The sequence below is a fragment of the Canis aureus genome, chromosome 7, assembly GCF_053574225.1.
Source record: "Canis aureus isolate CA01 chromosome 7, VMU_Caureus_v.1.0, whole genome shotgun sequence".
Taxonomy (NCBI): Eukaryota; Metazoa; Chordata; class Mammalia; order Carnivora; family Canidae; genus Canis; species Canis aureus.
The window spans coordinates 66465335-66484891 of record NC_135617.1 but is presented as its reverse complement, the minus strand read 5'-3'; the positions used below and the strand labels follow the sequence as shown (position 1 = coordinate 66484891).

The 19557-nt window shown below is 48.2% G+C and overlaps 1 long non-coding RNA gene across 9 annotated transcripts in view; it reads right to left on the bottom strand.

Annotated features, from left to right (window-relative positions):
* LOC144317595 (uncharacterized) overlaps positions 1-19557 on the bottom strand; it is a 33781-nt gene that overhangs the window by 9057 nt on the left and 5167 nt on the right. For 5 of the 9 annotated variants that reach the window (XR_013383603.1, XR_013383602.1, XR_013383597.1 and 2 more), the window contains exon 1: positions 640-745. This is a non-coding gene — a long non-coding RNA (uncharacterized LOC144317595). Of the gene's footprint in view, positions 1-36; positions 447-639; positions 746-6130; positions 6191-8270; positions 8511-19557 lie in introns of those variants that run through there. The other 4 variants (XR_013383599.1, XR_013383600.1, XR_013383601.1 and 1 more) reach the window with 4 other exon arrangements.

Sequence of the window (19557 nt, the reverse complement as noted above, 5' to 3'; positions counted from 1 at the left end):
CCCTGTATCTTCATTACTGGCTAGAGCTTCGTGTACCCCTCCTTATCACTGCTGACGGTTTTTCTGGTTATCTGGTCATTGTCTGCGCCCTCCCCAGCTGTCCGCGGTGAGCTGCGAAGGTGCTGGGTGGGCAGAGGCTGGTGGGGACCCAGCCGGGCGAGGCCGCAGGGCAGGCGAGGCTGAGACCCATCACAAAGACGGTCTGAAGCCTCCCCCTCACGCTCCTCCCCACCCCACCCCGGGGAGGAGCCGCTGGTGTGTTTCTGGAGTGTTCCAATCCAATTAGTGCCCTCCCCTGCTCCAAGGAGGGGCCCGAGCCGCCACTCCCCTCCCCGAGGTGGAGACGGGCTGGGGAGGGGTGCTCAGGAGGTCTGAACACCCTGACCCGGCTCCTCCTGGCAGCGCGGCTGGCTCCGGCTGCACCGAGGCTGCTATGACAGCGCCCGTTTCTAGGCGACTGTTCTCGGGAATGGTCTGTTTTGGCAACCGGAGGGCCCCTGGGTAAAGGGGGCCGCCGGCCGCGGCGCATTTGCATAGCAACCCCCCCCCCCCAGCCGCGGGCTGCAGCCCCCGCCCTCCGCCCAGCGCGGCCCAGCCCCGGCCCGCCCGCTGCCGTCCCCGCCTGGTGCCCCCGCTCACCCCCCGGGAGGTGGACGCTGCCGGCGGCGCTCGGGCATTTCCGGAAAGGCTGGTGCCCTCGGGAGGTGGGGAAATGATGCTTGGGGACAAAACACTGAAACGGAGGGTGGGGAGGGGAGTGGGGGATGAAATTCCGCTTTTACAAACCAGAGGCAAAGTCACATGGCTTGGGAGCATCAAAATGCACCCTGGATGACAGGGTTGGCTCACCCAGTGTTTCTTTAGGTGACCCCCTCAAGGAAACCCCAGGAGGTACTCGGATCATGTCTTTCGGATCATTACATTGCAAGTGTATGTGTGAGTGTGGAAATGGGTAGGCCTGGAAAAAAACAAAACAAAACAAAAACAAAAACATTTGTTACCTACAAAAAGCAGGCAGTGATCTTCCTAGGAAAGATTTTCAAATACTTGCGGGAGGAACTGGGTGACATGGTGGTATCTGAATTTCAGAAGAAACCAAAGGGAAAAATACATAGATAACTCGTGGCGGCCCCCACCCCTCCGGTCCTGCACAGGCCCACCCCACCCCAGCCACATCTGCTATCTGGAGTCTGTGATGCCAACCGAGATACCAGGCTCTGAACACAGACATTAACTGCCCAAGGACACATGCCCTGGGCTGGAACCCGAGAAGGGGGTTGGGCAGGGGCAGGTCACCTCAGCTGAGCGATCACATTCCCTGGCAGCTGTCCAAGGGGCAGCTCTGGCTGCACCTGTTTGTGGGGAGATTTGCTTTTATCAGTGTTGACACAGCAGCAGGGCCAGGGAGTAGCAGAGTCATAAATAAATGAGAGAGGGAGAGGGGGAAAAAAAAAAGGCAGGAGCCACCGAGGCGAGGCAAAAATGCTGAGGTCTTTTTTTGCTTGTTGTATGTCAGCGCGTTCAATCCAGTTTCCCCACCCCTGAAATCTCCTAGGATCATGAACAGCCTTGGCATGGGAGCTCTGGGTCTTAAAGAGATAGAATTGCAGATCGGAAGCACCTGAAGATCCTGTGCGCCAGCGTCCCTCACCAACAGCTCTCAAGGTTACTTGGTATCTTCACCTGCCACTTAACAGTTTGTCAGGAAGATAGCAGGAAGGAAGTTCCTTCCTCCCTCTGCCAAGTTTCAGCAGCATCAGGGAGACAGTATGATTAAAGTGTAGGTTTTCAAGTTAGTCGAACGTAGGATCAGCCCCTGGTGCTGTCTAGCTGTGCAACTTGGGGTATGCTAACGAACCAGTCTGGGCCTCAGCACCTCCCCAGAAATGGAAAAACAAAACCAATTATTGTAGCGAGGATGCGAGTGATGATATGAACTGAGGCTTAGAAAACTTCCTCGATGGGACACCTGGGTGGCTCAGTGGTTGAACGTCTGCCTTTGGCTCAGATCCTGATCCTGGAGTCCCGGGATCAAGTCCCACATCGGGCTCCTCGCAGGGAGCCTGCTTCTCCCTCTGCCTGTGTCTCTGCCTCTGTGTGTGTGTCTCTCTCATGAATAAATAAAATCTTTAAAAAAAAATTCCTCAGTATATATGTTCATTTGATTGCTATTACTACCTATCAACAATCCCTCAAGTTTTTTATTAAAATGTCCCTCCCCACCCCCCATAAAAGAAAAAAAAAAAAAGAGGAAAACTGATCTGTTTCAGAAACATTCTTTGTCTCCCAAAAAGGGCCAAACGTGATCCCTTAGTTTCTGGGCTTTAATTCGGGCCTTCAGAGGCTGCAAATCAACTCACCGCCATTCTAGTCCAGTTCAGTACAACAACTGGGATGCAAACAAACCTGGTCATCAGAAGCTACCTGACCAAGCCCAGCAATAAACCGCGTTTGTAAACCTATGAGTCACTCCTGCGTTTCAGACACGGAGGTAGTTTCTGCAGAGGGCAGGCTAGCCTAACAGCTAAGGCAGGTTGCACTGTCTCTGGATCACTGGACTCTATCCTCAGCCTTGGCATCTGCCCGTCACGGGTTCTTTAACCTTCATAGGCTGTGCTTTCCTTATCTGTAAAATGGGCACATTAAGTCCCATATGCTTGTTGTAAGGACTGAACGCATGAAAAGCATGTAGTGAGTGTGGGACACAGAGAAAGTGCTTCGTTGTGTCAGCACTTTCCATCATTGCTGTTTGATGAATGAGGCCAGGGACTGTGTGGTAGTCATCCTTGTATCCCCAGGTCCTCAAACAAAGCCCAGCGTTTAGTACAGTAATGTTTGATGAATGAATGCATGCAAGGCCCCTGCCCTCAAGAAGTTAAATCTACCCAGGAAATAGAAGGCGTAAAGTGCCTGTGGCACTCAGGCGCAGGAGACAGCAGAGGGTTAAAAGCCATTCAGCCAGTCCCAGGGCCCCAGAGGCAGACGGTCCCTTTGATCCCTGTTTCATCTATCCAGGATGCTTTCAAGAGAGGAAAACAGGAAGTATCCACGATAGCCCAGCTTGCTCTGTGTTGTTTTTTTTTTTTTTTTTTTTTTAATGATGAGGGGTGGGAGGAGTATGGTCCTCTGGGTCACATTTTGCCAGTAAATCAGCCTCCTTCCTTTCACATCCTGGGGCTTCCAAAGGGGCAGATAAAGAGCTTCTTGCTCAATGCTGAGACAGAGAGAGAGGTGCTCCAGAAATGGCCAAGCTGACAGGTTGGTGTTCCTTAGTGGACTGCAGGTGTTTCTAGAGCATGTCCTTTGCATTCATTCCCTCACCCGCTCACTGTTGAACAAGTGCTTGGCCTTGGTCGGAGGACGCTAGGGTTACAGCTCAGTGACTAGCGTCCAGGGTATAAATGGTCCAAAACAAAGGATGGTGGACTCAGATGATGGGCCAAACACAGAAAGGTGAGAATGCTCTAAGGAGAGAAACAGCAGCATTTATGAGCAAGCAGTCTTAGGAAAGGAAAACTGACCAGAACAAAAGAAAAAACCTGGAGACTAAGTGTGTTTCGGAAAAACAAAAAAGAGCTTTTTCCTCTTTTAAAAGTTTATTTGTTTTTAGTAAAAATAAGTAAATGTGGAGCTCAAAATCACGAAGCCAAATCAAGAGTCACTTGCTCCTCCGACTGAACCAGCCAGGTACCCCAAAGATTGCTTCAAAGAATCTGCAACCAGGGTAGAAAAGGCCTTGTAATAGAACACAGAGTCCATGCGGAAGGCCATCACCTCTGGGGACATGCAGGATGGCAGGAGCGGACAGAAGCAGGAAGGGGAACAGGAACTTAAGACAGTAGATCCCACTTGACCAAGCCAGCCTGAAGACAGCATGTGCTAACCCTCAGTGTGCTAAACTCATGTCCATGTTTGTCTCACGAGTTCAGTGATGCATTTCCCCATGATGGACAGGAGACCACTTTCTGGAAAGGTGGAAATATTCTATCTGGTGATAGAGGTACAGTTTACAAGGGCAGATCTATTTGTCCATGCTACAGTTAAGATTTCTGCATTTCAGGGACGCCTGGGTGGCTCATCGGTCTAGGATCTGCCTTCAGCTGAGGGCTAGAGGCATGATCCCGGAGTCCCAGGATTGAGTCCCACATGGGGCTCCCCACAAGGAGCCTGCCTCTCCTTCTGCCTGTGTCTCTGCCTCTCTCATGAATAAATAAATAAAATCTTAAAAAAAAAAAAAGATTTCTGCATTTCAGTATTTGTAAATTTCACCCCCCCCCCCCCAAAAAAAAAAGTGTACAAAATAACCAAGCGGGAGGAGTTAGAGGTACAGGTGAAACCAGAAAGAACAGTTAAGGACAAGCTAAACATCCATGGGGGGTCCATCATATCATTTTGTTGACATTAAATTTGGTTTGAAATTTTACATAATGGGCAGCCCTGGTGGCTCAGCGGTTTAAGCGCCACCTTCAGTCCAGGGTGTGATCCTGGAGACCCAGGATCAAGTCCCACATTGGGCTCCCTGCATGGAGCCTGCTTCTCCCTCCGCCTGTGTCTCTGCCTCTCTCTCTCTCTCTGTGTGTCTCTCATAAATAAATAAATAAAATCTTAAAAAAATTTTTTTTACATAATAAAAAAGGGTGTTTTTTTTTTCCCCAGTGCCTATCACGAGTCACCATTGTCCTTAAGCACGTCCCTTTTGGGTTATCAGCAAGGCAGCTGAGACATAATCTAATCCAGCCATCCTGTTCTAGATGAGGAAACAGAGGTGCACCTTGCCTTGTTCAAGGTGTTCTCAGCTATCCGGCAGCAGAGCTGACGCTGGAATATCAGGCCAGAGCAGCGCCCTTCTGACCTTTTCAACCATCACCCACTTGTGGGGAGCCAGCTGGAATGTGCCCCTCACCCTGGGTCGCCTTTCCAGCGCCCAGGGCCCAACGGCGTGTGAGGAGGCCACATGGGCTGGAGGGGGTCTGTAGGCTGCGAATCACTTTGCTCTCCACTGTTTTCATTCTGAAAGGTAATCCTGAGTTTGCAGAGATTCAGTTAGGTTTCTTAGCTGCCACTTTTGAAGGCAGGAAAGGAAACCCAGACAATTAAAGATTTCCAGTAACCAAGAGTTGAAACTGCAGGGGGGCCAGAGTGTCCCAGCTCTGGGACCAACAGAGGTGTTGCCTTACAGCTGTCATCTCTCCTGCCTTGGTTTCCACTCATAAGAAGAGATGAAGAAGGGATCCCTGGGTGGTGCAGCGGTTTGGCGCCTGCCTTTGGCCCAGGGCGCGATCCTGGAGACCCGGGATCGAATCCCACGTCGGGCTACAGGTGCATGGAGCCTGCTTCTCCCTCTGCCTGTGTCTCTGCCTCTCTCTCTCTCTGTGTGACTATCATAAATAAATAAAAATTAAAAAAAAATTAAAAAAAAAAAAGTAGAGCGGTAACTTGAGGTAGCCTTATCACAGAGGGGGAGGGGCAGGAGAGGGGAGGTGGGAAGGGAGGGAGGCTTCTTTTTTAAAGATTTTATTTATTGGGGATCCCTGGGTGGCACAGCGGTTTAGCGCCTGCCTTTGACCCAGGGCCTGATCCTGGAGCCCCGGTATCGAGTCCCGCATCGGGCTCCCTGCATGGAGCCTGCTTCTCCCTCTGCTTGTGTCTCTGCCTCTCTCTCTGTGTGTCTCTCATAAATAAATAAATAAAATCTTTTTTATTTATAAAGCGTTTGTGGATGTCGTTGCACTGTGCCAGACATGTTCTTCTTCCTCCAGAATATCTCATTTACTCCTCAAAATACCTTTGGAGACTCAAGGACTCTTATTTTGCTCATTTTCCAGATGAGGGAAAATGCACAGACCCTTCCCCTGCCCAAGGCCAGACAGCTGGTATGGGCAGAGGCAGGACCCAGCACCAGGCAGTGCTGGGAGTCATTCGTAGGTGGGAAGGCCACACACTCATCTGAGGGCCGAGGGGCAGTGGAGGCTCCCAGTCACCTGGGCATCCGACTCACCATCAGGAGACCTAGCCTCCAGTTCCAGCTCAGCTGCTTATTAGCCCCATGACCTGGGCCGAGTCACATGGCCTCCTGGGCCCTCTGTCACTCAAGCTGTATGACAGTGATAATCAAACCTGCTCCACCTACCTTGCGAGAAGGAGGTAAGGGTTCCGTGAAATCACTGATACTGCAAGTGTTTTGAAACAGCTGCAAAGGGCGACAGAAATGAAGACATCACGATTATTTTTTTCAGAGAAGCATTCCTGGATTGTCACGTGGTGACATTCCAGCTCCTCACCTCCCAGACACCCCCCTCAACACCCGATTGGTGGTCAGAACCTGGGCCTGCACATCTCTTCAAATGCTATTTTGGTGGAAAAGGGGAAGAGGGTGTCACACACTGTACCAGCTTCAGTATTCCCCAAAGAATCATATTAGAGCATTGGCTTCTGGCTCTTCCCTAGGCCAGCATTTCAGTGAGGGCCCCTTTTTCCTGTTTGTCGTAAAACAAACAGGCTTTCAGCTACTTGGGCAGGATTTAACTGGCGATCGGCCCTAGAGATAAGTGGATCACACTCAACCAGCTCACATGGGAGTAATTTGTACCCAAGAGCAGTTGATAGTTTATATTTTTGAACCCACTGTCAGGGAACTACCTTTGCAGTGACTAGAGACAGTCTCCCCATAAACTGGACACCCTTTCTGCCCAGGCCTGAAATAACTAAGGAATAAGAGGGGCACCTGGGTGGCGCAGTGGGTTAAGTGTCTGCCTTCGGCTCAGGTCATGATCCCGGGGTGGGGGGGCCCCCAGGGATCATGGAGCCCCGCCTCGCCTTGGGCTCCCTCTCCCTCTCCCTCACCACCCTGCTTGTGTTCTCTCTCTCTCAAATAAATAAAATCTTAAAAACAAAAAACAAAAAACTAAGGAACGAGATGGGGAGCAGGCATGAAATTAGTCAACTGTGTGACTAGCTTATTCTTCTAAGACTGTAAAAATTTAAGGATGGGGAATCTTTCTGGTTATCTGTTTGGTTTATCCCCCCCTACTCCCTTACCCCCGCAAACCTGAAGCACTTAGCCTAGCACATCACACCAGAGCACAGAGAATGTTCGAGAAATGAATGGAATTAGGAGAGAAGATCGCAGGGGTTTTCCAAGCGTCCTGGAAGTCAGGGCAAAGCCAACTGTGTGGCTCTTTGCAGGGTCGTGCCATTTTGTTACGTGCACACACCCCCACACACACTCCCTGTCCACCCTGCTTCTCGTGCTGCTTTCAACTCTAAGTTTAGAGGGACCGTGTGTTTCCAAACCTCAAGTCAGGAAACAAGGCCTGACAGAGTATTTAAAACCAGGAATCTATATTCCAGAAGGATTCATGCCCTCCGGTTTGCACTTGAATTTATCATATCCTCCTCCTGCATTTTGGCAGATTTTGCTCTACCCGATTTGCCGGTTTAAAGCCTTCCGTACAGTGATTAGGCTGGTTCCTCGATACATCTAGGAGATCCCGTGAACTCATCAGCAGACCTTCAAATTCACCTGCCCGGTGGCTTGCTGGTCCTATTCTGAAGATTATTCATCTCTCCATCTCCCTTTCCTGGTGTCCTTCCCAGAGTCCACTAGACTACCGTCCTCTACTCCGAGTGCAGGTGGGGTGGGTAACTCAGTAGGGTCAGGATGCTCCCCAGGGGTAGAGCCGAGCCCTCGGGTGCTGGGGTGCTGGGAGGGTCCGGGGAGCCTTGGATTCTCACTGCGATTCTGCTTCTAATCCCCCGGCGTGTCCTTGGGGAGGTCACCTCTCTCTGGTGTCACTGTAAAACGAAGGGGTGTGGTGGATGGCACAGGCTCGAAGCCTGATTGACATCTTGCGATTCAAGCACCAGTGAGTCGTGGGATGTGAGAATTTCCCCACATACTCTGCTTTTCCTCCTGCAGTGTGGGGATAAACTGTCTGGCTCCTATCTAAGGCAGACACCTTCCACTGGCCACTTGATCCCATCCCCTCCCTCCAGCAACGCTCTCTCCTCTCCCCTGCATCATCTGCTTTTCCCTCTTTGCTAAATCATTCCCGGTAGCATATAAATATATTGAAATGTGCTATAATTCCACTCATCTTAAAAAGAGTCTCTCCTGACCCGACTTCCCCTCCAGCTTCTCTCTCGAGCCTATTTCAATCACTGCAGGACTCTGTATAAAATGCTCCTTGGTCAGCAATCATACCCACCCCTCTACCCCGTCCCCACCCCCCTAGTTGTGGCCAAAACAAAAGGTCACTGTTACTCTTCACCTTATGTGACTGCTGAGTGAGGATTAGCTGATCATTCCTTCTCCCTTCGATACTTGTTTCTCTTGGCTTCCAAGACACTACATTTTCTTCAAGGTACGGGTTCTCCTCATCTCCTTCACCTTTAAATATTAGAGGGTATTGGGGCTGGATCCTTGTATCTGCACCCAATCTTCACCAAGCCATTGGTGATTTCATTCGGTCCCATGGTGTTGAATGCCATGTGTCTTCACCTAGGTTCCTCTAGAAGCAGAACTTTTTATATTTATTTGTTTGTTTATTTATTTATTTATTTATTTATTTATTTATTTATTTTTGAGAGAGAGAGTGAGAGAGAGCACACAAGCAGGGCAGAGAAGTAGAGGGAGAAGTAGACTCCCTGCTGACCAGGGAGCCCGATGTGGGGCTCGATCCCAGGACCCTGGGAATTGAAGCTGAAGGCAGACAGCTAACTGACTGAGCCACCCAGGCATCCCTAGGAGCAGAGCCTTGATAAAAGGTTTGCATGCAGGTAGTTTATTTGGGAATGAAATTCCAGGGAGCAAAAATGAGGGACAGGGTGACAGAGGAATAGAGGAGAAAGGATAAACCAAGGAAGCATTATTGAGCGGGCCACAACTATGGGATACACAGACATTTTTCTCCACAGAACCTTCTAAGGAGATTCAGAACTGTCAACTGAAGGATAATAAGGGATTTACATTTATCCATCAGTTTTCCTTCACCATTAAGGGTGGCCCCCTGAGCATGAACTCCCCCATAGTTTTGGGTTGTACATATGGTGGTGCTGAGTGAGTTTCCATGTTTGTCCACCACCACCCTTGTACAGGAAGCAAGAAGTACACAGAAAGGCAGGGGTGACGCACTTGTCAATTCATACCCATTGCCAGTAGGGCTAACACCAGTGGCAGGACATCAAGCTGGGGGAAGAGGCAGGGCCAAGAGAATTTAAAGAAATGTCTGATACACCATCTACACCCAATGGCTCTCACCTTTCCATCCCTAGCCTGGACCACCCCCTTAAATTCCAGACGTACGTATCTACAGCTTACTCCAGATTTCTGCTTGGTCATTTCCTCGAAACCTGCTCCATTCATAGTGGCATCTTCATTAATGGCAACTCTATCCTCCCAGATGTTTCTTCCTTCCAAGGCAAAGAACTTGGAGACATCCTTGAGTCTGCTCTCCATACAATTCATCAGTAAATTCAGCTGGGGACGCCAGGGTGGCTCAGTGGTTGAGCATCTGCCTTCACCTCAGGTCGTGATCCCATGGTTGGGGGATCCAGTCCCACATCGGGCTCCTCATAGGGAGCCTGCTTCTCCCTCTGCCTATGTCTCTGCCTTTCTCTGTGTGTCTCTCATAAATAAATAAATAAAATCTTGAAAAAAAAAAGTAAATTCAACTGGCTTTACCTTCAAAATATATCCAAAATCGTACCACTTCTAACCTCTACTCCCTGTCCAGGCCACACCACCAGTCCTTCACTGGATTGCTGTGATTATCTGCTAATCAGCCTCCCTGGGTACTCGCTTATCCACTTACCTTCGGTCGATTCTTCATTCTCCACGGCCTCCTAAATGCAAGTCAGTTAATGTCACTCCTCTCCATTTCCTTTTCCCTTCCCTGCTTTGTATTTCTCCATCACATTTATCACGATCTGACATAATATATACTTTCTGTATTTACGTATTTACTTTGTCTATTGTTATCTCCTTCTACTAAAATAACAAGAGAATTTTTGTCTTTTTTATCATCAGGACCTAGAACAGTGCCCGGTGCATGGAGGGAGTACAATAAACATTTGTTGGCTAGAGACCATCTAGTTCAAGCCCTTTACACATGAGAAAACTGTAGCCCAGAGATATAACCATGCTAATTACACTGCATGGCCCTTTTCTTTCCCCTCTTTTTTGAGGCCTTCTCAATGCCTCTACTGGTGTTCTGAATAACAGTTCTCCATTTTCAGCAACATTAATTATTAGTTGTTACTATTATGGATGTTGGCCATCTAGCTGAGTAGCAGTTTGTAGTCAGGATCAAATGCACCTCCCTGAAATCACTAGAGAGCAATCCCAAGGCGTTGGAAGCAGAACTAATCCAAGATCATATGGTATAAAGGCAGCAGTCAACAACTGAGGGAATTCAAGGTGAGGGAGAGTCCCTGGGGTGTTTTGAGAGAGAAGTGCAATACTGAGATTCCTGAAGGAGAGAGTGTTTTAGGGGTGGGAGCCACCGAGTAAATTACAAAATTACTAACCCCTAATCTATGCCATTCTCTGCCCCTCCATTCAGCAGAGTGAAATGTTAAGTGTGAGATGACTTTGGGATTACCTTGAAGGGTTAGTTCTACTAGTCTATGTTCTAGCTGTGTGACTAGAGTAAGTTATTTAACCTCTCTGAATCTACAAAATGAGAAAGATGATCCCAACCCCATCGCGTTGTAAGCATTACATCGAATACCAAGCATTAAAGTACTTAGGATGGGCAGCCCAGGTGGCTCAGCGGTTTAGCGCCGCCTTCAGCCCAGGACATGGTCCTGGAGACCCGGGATCGAGTCCCACATTGGGCTCCCTGCATGGAGCCTGCTTCTCCCTCTGCCTGTGTCTCTGCCTCTGTGTATGTGTGTGTGTGTGTGTCTCTCATGGATAAATAAATAAAATCTTAAAAAAAAAAAAAAGAAAGTACTTAGGAGAATGACACAGACAAGTGGTAAGTATATTAAGGTTGTTGCTATGATTCTTTGACCAGAATTATAGGAATATGCAACAATAAGTGCTGGGGCTGATCAGAAGAATATTGTGACGGCGTCGAGGAGTGTTAAGATACAGGGGCCAAATAATGGAGGACACTGAATGCCAAGGTGGGATCTTGGCACTGTGATGTTACTAAAATCTCTCTCTCTCTCTCTCTCTTTTTCTTTTTCTTTTTTATTTTTATTACACAATGACTGGACTCCTGGGTAATCTTTTTTTTTTTTAATTCTTAAGATTTTATTTATTTAGGGACCCCTGGGTGGCTCAGTGGTTGAGCATCTGCCTTGGTCTCAGGGCCTGATCCTGGGATCTGAGATGAGTCCCACATCGGGTTCCTCCTGGGGAGCCTGTTTCTCCCTCTGCCTATGTCTCTGCCTCTCTCTCTGTATCTCTCATGAATAAATAAAATCTTTTAAAAAATTTTTTTATTTATTTGAGAGAAAGAACGTGCAAGAATGGGGGGAGAGACACAGGGAGAGGGGGAAGCTGACTCCCCAGTGAGCAAGGAGTCCAATTCAGGGCTCAATCCCAGGACCCCAGGATCATGACCTGAGCTGAAGGCAGACACTTAACTGCCTGAGCCACCCAGACGCTCCGTTACTAAAGGATCTTGACTGGAGAACACACAACACTCAGTGTCAATGATGACGAGAACCCAATGTCCAGAAGACCCATAGGAAGGAGCAGCCTGCCACCACCTAGCCTGGCTGCGGGTCCCTGTACATCTCCCATCTCTGCTCCTTCTTGTCCTGTTGCAGTGACCTGTTACCGGTCTCTGTATCTCCTAGAAGTCCAGGACACAGTCGTCCCTACTGTCAGACCTTGGCACAAGGCCTGCACATAGTCAGGTTCCATGAGCATTCCTTCTAGTCTCAATAACCTCCACTGACAACTATGGTAAGAATTCAAGTGTGTGATGTTAGAAGCCTGGGTTGGGATAGTGGCAATGAGAATGGGCAGGGTCAAATCACAGAAAACCTGGGGGAGACACAGCGATTGTTGCAATTCTTTTTACACAGGTATTCAAGAAGTCATGCAGTCTGGGCGAGGAGGGCATTTAAAAGCACTGAACCCAGGTTCTACCACCAGGTAGCTGGTTGAGCCTGACTAAATCTTTTGCCCTCTTGGAGGCTGCTTTATCCAGTGAATGGGGAAAATGCCTGCTCTACCTTCCAGGGTTCTAAGGATCAAATAGATTGTGGATATCTAAATGATTTGTAACTGTCAAGTGTTTTTAAAATGTAAAGTGGTGGGACTCCTGGGTGGCCCAGTGGCTGAGCCTCTGCCTTTGACCCAGGGTGGGATCCCGGGGGTTCTGGGTCTCCCTACTCAGTGGGGGAGTCTGCTTCTCTCTCTGCTTGTCGCCAACCACTGTGGGCCTGACCCCGACTTGTGCTCTTAATTAAAGAAAATCTTTTAAAATTAATTAATTAATTAAAATGTAAAGTGGTATTAGTAGTACGCTTGTGACCAATTCCCCCATCCTTTTTTTTTTTTTTTAAGATTTTATTTATTCATTCATGAGAGACACAGAGAGGGAGAGAGAGGCAGAGACACAGGCAGAGGGAGAAGCAGGCTCCATGCAGGGAGCCCAACTGGAACTCCGTCCTGGGACATCAGGATCAGGCCCTGGGCCAAAGGCGGTGCTAAACCACTGAGCCACTGGGGCTGCCCATTGCCTCCATCCTATTCTGGTCAATTCTTCATTTAAAATTATGAAGGCACCGTCTTTGAAGGTTCAGGCTAAGTGACTTCACAAACACTTAATACAAGTTTTGCTTTTCTTTCTCTGTAAAGAGAAGAATCAAAGACCTCAGGGGCTTTAGGTAAAGTGAAAGGTAAAGGTAGGTGAGTGGTTGGTCTGCAGCTCCCAGGCCACAACAGAGTCACAAGAAGCCAGAATGTCTGAGCCAGTTCTTTAGCCCCCAAGTGAAAGTCTCACCTGCTCAGAGATCTCCCCTTGCTGCTTTAGGACGCTACCACCACCAAAAAAAAAAAAAAAAAAAAGGAAACTACCACCAGGGGCTCCTCTTCTCAACCAGGTACTAAAACAGAAGGTCGCCCATCTGAATATGAAATTATAAATTACCATTGTCAGAACTAGAGCAGAAATAAGACGGTCTTTTTTTCTTTTTTTTTTTTTTGAGATTTTATTTATTTATTCATGAGAGAAAGAGAGAGGCAGAGACACAGGCAGAGGGAGAAGCGGGCTCCATGCAGGGAGCCCGATGTGGGACTCGATCCTGGGACCGCAGGGATCACACCCTGAGGCAAAGGCAGAAGGCCAGCCAACCGCTGAGCCACCCAGGTGTCCCCAAAGACGGTCCTTAAAAGGGCTCAGTGGCGGGGCACCTGAGTGGCTGAGTCGGTTGAGCACCTGCCTTCGGCTGGTGTTGGGATCCCTAAGTCCTGGGATCTGGCCGTCCCTCAGTCGGGAGCCTGCTTCTCCCTCTCCCTCTGCCATTCCCCCTGCTTGTGCTCTCTGGTTCTGTCAGATAAATTAAAAAAAAAAAAAAAAAAAAAAAAAAAAATGGCGGGGGAGAGGGGGAGGGCGCAGCCCAGGTGGCTCAGCGGTTTAGCGCCACCTTCAGCCGAGGGCCTGATCCTGATGACCGGGATCGAGTCCCACGTCAGGCTCCCTGCATGGAGCCTGCTTCTCCCTCTGCCTGTGTCTCTGCCTCTCTCTCCCTCTCTCTCTCTCATGAATAAATAAATAAAATCTTTTTAAAAAATAAAATAAAAATAAAAAAAATTTTTAAATAAATAACTAAAAGAGCTCAGTGGTTCAAGAAGACTAGGTAGTGAAGGAATTTTGGCATGCATTAAAACTGCTAGTCTTCAGGCCCCATCCCAAACCTACTGAATCCCAATCTGTATTTTTTTGTTTTTAATTCTTTTTCCCAATCTGTATTTAACAAGATTCCCAGGTGGTTCCTGTGTGCGGATTACAATTGTAAAGCCTTCATTCAGGAGGGTCAACTTGACCATGCATATCAAAACACTATCGAAGCCAGAGAGCAGGGGGTCTTGGCCAACAGACTAGGAATATGAAGGTCCCACAGGCAAGGTCATCCCTACTGTGGAGATGGGTGAGTCTGGATACCCAGCCTATTGGCTCCTAAGCTTTTAAGTCATCTGACTGCTCCTTTCAATAAACCTGTGCTCCCCAAACGCTTCTCCAGTTACCACCTGGCTTCTACTTGTAGGACATAACGTGCTGGGCATATTGACGCAAAGACATTTTTGCATCGGACAGACACTTTTCTAGTTGAAAACTACACAACTGGCATTTTTATTTGATATACAAATCAAATGAGGGCCTGCTTGTGGAGTCTGATAAATGAAACCGAGTGATAATTTAACAGCCCTGTCCCAAAACAGCTCAGCTAAGCCAGCAGGCTTTTACCAATAACCATATCTCATCTCCATCACTCCTTGATCCTAGAATTTCCAGCCGTATCACATAATTTGGCTCAGCTACTCCGGTAGCGTCACATTGCTGAATATTGCACTACTGACGGGTAAGTTTCCTGAGGGCAGCCAAGGTCTGCAACTGAAACCTGAAAGGATCAGTGGCCTGGGTGCCATGAACTTAAAGCCAGAAAGGAAAGGAAGTGCCTGTAATGAAAAGAAACCACAATTTCTTGTCTGGGGAGTTATTTCATGTTGATCTTGATACTGAAAAAGCAGGAAGTATAATAGTTAAGTGTAGATCAATAAGGGAATGGCGGGAGCCTGGGTGGCTCAGCAGTTTAGCGCCTGCCTTCGCCCCAGGGCGTGATCCCAGAGTCCCGGGATCGAGTCCCACATCAGGCTTCCTGCAGGGATCCTGCTTCTCCCTTTGCCTATGGCTCTGGCTTTCTCTTGTGTCTCTCATGAATAAATAAATAGAATCTTAAAAAAATAATAATAAGGGAATGGCAAAGTGAATTACGGTAGAGGCATATACCGTATATATCCAACACGGGGGCTATGCAGTTATAGTCCCTGTGGATTGTGTTTAGTAATCTGGCAAATACTCATGACATATATTCTGTGACCACCTGAATCCCAGCAGGAAGCAGATGGCGCAATCAAAATTGGGAACTCTGAAGAGAGTTTAATAAAGGGACTGTCTGCAAAGGAGTGAGCAGCCTTTGGAAAAGCAACCGAGCAGAGGGGACCTGCTTCCACTTCCAGGCTAGGCCAGAAGGGGTAAGTGGAGCCCTGTAGGAAACGGGGAGAGAGAAATACATGGAGGAAAGCCTCCAGGGTCCTCAGCCAGACTCGTCTGCAGTGATTTGGAGGGGAGCGAGGTGGGGAAGAATTATCTCTCAAACTCAATCAGAAGCCAAGGAGGCAAAAGAGCACCCAGCAGGCTGCTGGAGCACAGAGAGAGTAGGGTGAAGGTGACTGGTGAGAAAACCTGCAAGAGCGCATGGAAGATCCGCAGCACAGTGAATTTGCCAGGGAGGAAAAACAAACTACAATGCGAAATTGTTAAGCATACTCCAGAGATGTTTAAACTATATACGCGGGGCGTCTGGGTGGCTCAGTCGGTTAGGCGTCTGCCTTCGGCTCAGGTTGCAGATCCCGGGGTCCAGGAATTGAGCCCCGTGCTGGGCTCCCTGCTCTGGGGAGTCTGCTTCTCCCTCTCCCTCTGCAGCTTCCCCTGTTTGTGATCTCTCTCTATCAAATAAATAAAATCTTTAAAAAACACAAAACTATAAGCATTTGAAGAGATCAAAGGCAAATCTATCCAAAAGGCAACCATTCCTGTAGGAAGGTGTTGGGGACCGGACTGGGGGTCTTGGTAAGATGGAGGATTGTTGACTTTCAATTATTGATAACGTGGCCCTGCTACTTTTGTAATAAATCACAATCAATGAAGCAAGCTGAGGACAAGCATCTGGGGGAGGAGGTGGACCAGGCAGCCCGTGGGAGCACCTTTTGCTATCCTTCCAACCGCTTCATTGTACAAAAGGGAGAAATGACTTGTTCAAAGTCCTAGGGCAGGTTAGCGGCAGGCTGGGAGGCAACCTGGATCGGCTCTCCCCCTGCCCACGCGGGTTTCCAAACGGTCCTCACCTCTCCACTGAGCTCCACGCCACCCCTCCTCACTTCCTCCCTTCTCTTGGGCCGCAAATCCTTGAGCTTCTCCGACTCGCAGCAGCTAAACAGCCTCACACCCTTAATCTCACTGTCTGAATGATAAATCCTGCAGGACGGCTCATTCAAGCCCTTCACACTCTCCTTTGAGTAGCTGGGTGGTCTCTTCCGCCGGAGCGGAGGCTGCTGGCCCTTCCTTCCACTTAGCATTCCCCCAGGAGTCGAGGACTTCCCGGGAGCCAGGCATTCGCCTCCAAAACAATATCCAGATAGGACACGGCCCTCCCAGCCCCCTTTCAGGGCTAGACCATAAAATAAAGCCGCGTGGGCCTTGCACCCCTGGACAGAATCCTTTGTCTGGGTTGGAAACAGCCTGAAAAGATGAAAGGGGGCTTCCACTCTGACCTCTTCACCTCTTGTTATCTTGTGCCCACTCCCTTTAGACTCTCTGAAGCAGACAGCAGCATTTTCCCATGGTCGCTGGGGTTAACGACGTCTTAGCAGCTAGCAGAGCGAGGAATGTGAGGAATGTACCTGCCTAAGGGGCGATTATTTTCATCAAGGACAGGCTGAAATGGATAATGAGGTCAAAAACAAACGCCATCTCTTTCTCAAAGGACTCTGTAAAGAGAGGCTATTAGATATAGTTCATTAGTTGGGGGGTTGGGCGGGGGGGTTGGTGGGGGGGAGAGCTACTTTTTAGACTGCTGCTTGAAGAGCAAGGGAGGCATTTTGCCAAGTTTAGATTCTTTCCAAGTCAGCGGGGGGCTAAGTTTAGACGCAGATTCAAGCCTTTATATATCCGAGTTTCGTTCAGGTACAGGCAACAGGTGACGTCCTGGACTCAAAGAGAAGATTTGCAAAAGAATGTGTTGTAACGATACAAGCGGGGGCCGCAATAAAAACAAAACAAAAACACCTAGTACCCCAAAATCAAATCTAGAAAACTGATGAACCAGGGTTTACGTATAAAATATATTTATCAAAAAAAAAATATATGGGATCCCTGGGTGGCGCAGCGGTTTGGCGCCTGCCTTTGGCCCAGGGCGCGATCCTGGAGACCTGGGATCGAATCCCACGTCAGGCTCCCGGTGCATGGAGCCTGCCTCTCCCTCTGCCTGTGTCTCTGCCTCTCTCCCTTTCTCTCTCTGTGACTATCATAAATAAAAAAAAAAAAAAAATTAAAAAAAAAAATATATATTTATCATGTGTTAGCATCTTTTTACAACGTCCCCTTCCCATTGTCACAGCCATCACCACAATTCAAGCACTAACTCCCCACCCTGCACCCCCAGATCTTATCATGACTTGGAACCTGGAAACTCCTAGCCTTTTCCCTTCCAACTCACCCTGCATCCAACACAGGCTCATCTTAAACTGCTTGTTATCCGTGCCCTGGAAAACTTTCACTGTTCACCAAGGCAGAATGTGAAAAAAGATCTGTGCTTCCCTTTTTCTTGATATCACCAAAAAATGTAAGTGTAAACTCTAGATGGCATCTAAAGCTCTTCAAAATTGGAGCCTAATTAACTTTCAACTTGGAACACGCACACCCCCTCGTGCCACCCCCACCACACATATATGTAAAAGACCACTTTCCAAGGATACCCCAGACTCTGTGACCACAGTCTCAAGGCAAAGGCCTTGCACTGTGCGGTGTACAATAAACGCCTCTTGGTATGTTTCAGTTCTTTTTTGGGGTTAATTTTCCCATGGGGGAAAAAAAAACACAGCAACAAACGGAATTTCAGGCTTGGTTCAATTTATACACAATCACTTGCTGGAACTTCGTGGAGAGGTAAAGGCCAAAGCCAAATGGGTGACCTCCCAAGAGTGCCCCATCAGACAGGAGGGGGCCTGGACACACAAACACACATGTGAGAAAAAAGCACATGCCTCCAAAAATCTACAAAGAGAAGGGGAAAGAATCAATTGTGAAGAAAGACTGCTGTGGTTAAGGGTGCAGGCATTTCTTAACCTGCGCTAGAATCTCCACAGCTCCCTCAGCCTCAGCTTCCTTACCTATAAAATGGGTTGGTGTATTAAAATAAGAGATGTGAAAAAATAATAATATAAAATAAAATAAAATAAAATAAAATAAAATAAAATAGGAGATGTGAATAAAGCACTCAGCAGACTGCCTGGCGTATGGTGAGTTCTATAAATGTTAGATCTGATGATGATGATGATGATGATGCTAATGATATAGAATGACACCTGCAAGAGTTCTTTGCTTAAAAAAACAAGCCTGCTCTCTGTGGACACATGCTGGACTCCAAGTACCCTGATGAAGCTGTGCTCACTTGGGCTTTGTACCTTTGCCCCAGCTCCTCTCTGAGTTTGGAATGTACTCTTCCCTCCTCCTATCTCTGTTCAAAGGACACCTTCCCAGACCAGCCCCTCACTCCCAACCCAGCAGAAGGAATTCCTCCCTCCATTAAGGGACTGTGATGGTATTTCTCACTTTGTTTTAATAATGGCTTGCATATATGTTGGTCTCCAGAGTTAGAATATTAACTTCTAGCCCTATTATTAGCTTTGGAATTCTCAGTGTCCAACACAGCCCCAGATCTAACTCTCCAGTATGAGTGCTCAGAAAGTATCTGTGGAAAGAATGCACAAAGAATGAACAAATAAATGGCTGTACCTTGCATGGTTTCACACCAAATCCCACCCACCAAGTCTCTCCACTGTCAGACCCCTGCTGACACCTGTTCCAGAGAATACTCCTAGAGGCTCCCTGGGACCTGGGAGGGCATTACGGCATTTTCAGCTGTTGCCTCCACTCCACCTTGTGTGACCTGCTGACCAGCTGGAGATGCCACACGGAACATGACTCAGGGTGGCCAAAAGACGGTTTCATCCCCAAACTACAGAATTCAGTTACAGGTTAGTGCCCAAACTGCTACCCTAGGAAATGTCTGTGAATCGATCTGTATAATGTAGTCTATCAACATCGACAACTTGGTGACCTGGCATTCTCTTTAGCTCCTAGGAAGCTCAGAGGAACCAAGTGATAACTGATCATTTTCCATTTTTGTCCAGTAGTCATGAAAGACACAAAAGATCCTAAATCTTCTCCCTAATTCTGAGTATTCATCAAATTCAGGAGGACATATGGTCAGTGGTCTTGCAATAGGAAAAAGATACTGGGTCGTCAAAGGAATTAAGCCGGTGACCTCCAGCTCATTAGCACCTGTTACATCCAAGTGAACTTAATGGGCCATAGCCAGAGCTTCAGGGCTGCTGGAGACGTAACACAGGGCAGTAATACTGGAGAGGTGATATAAGAAATGATTAGTTATGGGGTGCCTGGGTGGCTCAGTCAGTTAAGCATCTGCCTCTGGCTCAGGTCATGATCTCAGGGTCCTGGGGCCCTGCCCAGAGTCAGTCTCTCTGCTCAGTGGGGAGTTTGCTTCTCCCTCTCCCTCTGCCCCTCCCCTCTG